Source organism: Microtus ochrogaster, chromosome 16 (genome assembly GCF_000317375.1).
Source record: "Microtus ochrogaster isolate Prairie Vole_2 chromosome 16, MicOch1.0, whole genome shotgun sequence".
Classification (NCBI taxonomy): Eukaryota; Metazoa; Chordata; class Mammalia; order Rodentia; family Cricetidae; genus Microtus; species Microtus ochrogaster.
Window position 1 is genome coordinate 54,394,794 of NC_022018.1, and position 2,326 is coordinate 54,397,119.

Below are 2,326 nucleotides of genomic sequence, written 5' to 3' on the forward strand. Positions count from 1 at the left end.
ACACACACATCCACCCTCAACTACACAAATATCCACACTGTTTTACACACATACACACACACACATCCACCCTCAACTACACAAATATCCACACTATTTTACACACATACACACACACACATCCACCCTCAACTACACAAATATCCACACTGTTTTCCACACACACTCACACACACACACATCCACCCTCAACTACACAATATCCACACTGTTTTCCACAACTGTAGCAGGTTTGCATATCTGCTAGTAACACTGTACACACACACACACACACATCCACCCTCAACTACACAATATCCACACTGTTTTCCACAACTGTAGCAGGTTTGCATATCTGCTAGTAACACTGTTCAGTTTTGCTCCACCCTCAGTAGGATTTGTCTCTCTTTAAAACTCTGACCATTCTTACAAGGCTGTGCTTATATCTCATTTTAGTTTAATTTGTTAGTTTTTAACTAGACCGTGACACTGAAACTTCTTTATATGTTTATTTGACATCAAATGACATTGCTTTTTCTTCTTTTTTTATGTTGATTTATGTGTATGGTTCGCCTGCACGTCTGTATGTGCCCCTCATGTTCCTGGTATCTGTTGACCAGAGGAGGGTGCTGAATTCCCTGGAACTGGAGTCCCATGTGGTTCTGCTATGTGGGTGCTGGGAGCTGAACCTGTCCTCTGCAGGAACAAGTGCTCTTAAGGGCTTGAGCTGTCACTCCATCGCCCAACTAAATCTGCTCTTCGCGGAAATGACTGTTCACATCCTTTCTCCATTTTACAGCTGGATTATTTTCATTTTGAGAGTTCCTTGTATAATTCTAGGCACTACGCTATTGACTGGGTATGTACTAAAATGAGTATTTGTATTTCCAAACCTAATTTTAGTGCAGTGGTGTTACAGTTTAAATCTCCTCCAAAACTCATGCTGACATTGAGTTGACATTTAAATCATTAAGAGGTAGGGCCTTTAGGGCAGGATTACGCAGGAAGGCTCCATCCTCACAAATGGGTTTATATTATTACCATGAAAGCAGATTAGTTTCACAGTAGTAGCTTTGTTATGTAAACCACTTCTCCTTTGTTCTCACTTGTCCTGTGATGGCTTCTGGCAGGTTGTGTTGCAGTAGGCAGGCTCTCATCAGATCCTAGCACCTACATACTGGACTTCTAGTTTCTTGAACAATGGAAGTTCAATTTCCTAGCTTTATAAATTAGTCTGTGGGGAGAGGACAGAGGAAGACAGGTACTCCTAGGAGCTTGGGCTTTGGGGAAGTGATCAGATCATGAGGGTGGAGGACTTGCCCTTGGGACCAATGCTTTTATAAAAGAGTCCCCAAAGAGTTCTCCTAGCTCTTCCCAGCCCCAGACAACCACCACCCTACTTCATTTTAAGAATTTAGTGAGAAATCTCATACACAGAGCCATCTAGTATCTTTCTCTTATTTATCTTAGAATTATGTCCTCAATTTCAACTATACTATACTGTTTGGAAGGATACAGTCCATCATGGAAGGGAGAGCGTGACAGCAGGAGTGTGAAGTGACTGGTAACACTGTATCCACAGTCAGGATGCAGGGATGAAAGCTGGTGCTCAGCTTGTTTTCTCCTTTGTCCTTTCTATTCAGTCCGGGTGTTGTCCACACTCATGGTGGCTGCCTCACTTAAACCTCTCTGGAAATGCCCTCTTAGCCATGCCCACTGGTGTGTGTCCTATGTGATTCTAAGTCCAATCAGGTTGACCATGCACATTAACCACCACAAGTTCACTCCTTGTCATCTTGACATCCCAGCATGTCTCTTTAAAATCATAGATAGCATCCTACCCTTCCTCAAAGACCCATTTCCATCTAATAAGGCATAGTCCATTCATTACAAACTTTCTAGGAATGAAATCACTGGCTTATGCCCTAACTCTGTAGTAGCCCTTCAGGAAATGAAAACTTTTTTTAAAAAGTGACTGAGCCACCTTGTATCCTCAAAGGCAGTACTTGAGGTGGACATATGTTAAATATGTCATGTGTTTCACCACAGATCTATGGTATATATTTGTTCCCCTTATTAAAATACTGTTCTTTACAACTAAACATTCAACTCACATGGCCAGAAATAAGTATAAAACAGTATGTTTAAACACTCATCAAATAGATGGTAGTTTGTTAGATATTTGAATTCACTGACATCTACTAAGAAGTTCTTCGACTATTTCAGAATATGCATCTATGAAACACACGTGCTAACAGACACTGTTTTCTTTTTTTTAATTTGTTTATTAAAGATTTCTGTCTCTTCCCCGCCACCGCCTCCCATTTCCCTCCCCCCCCCCCAGTTA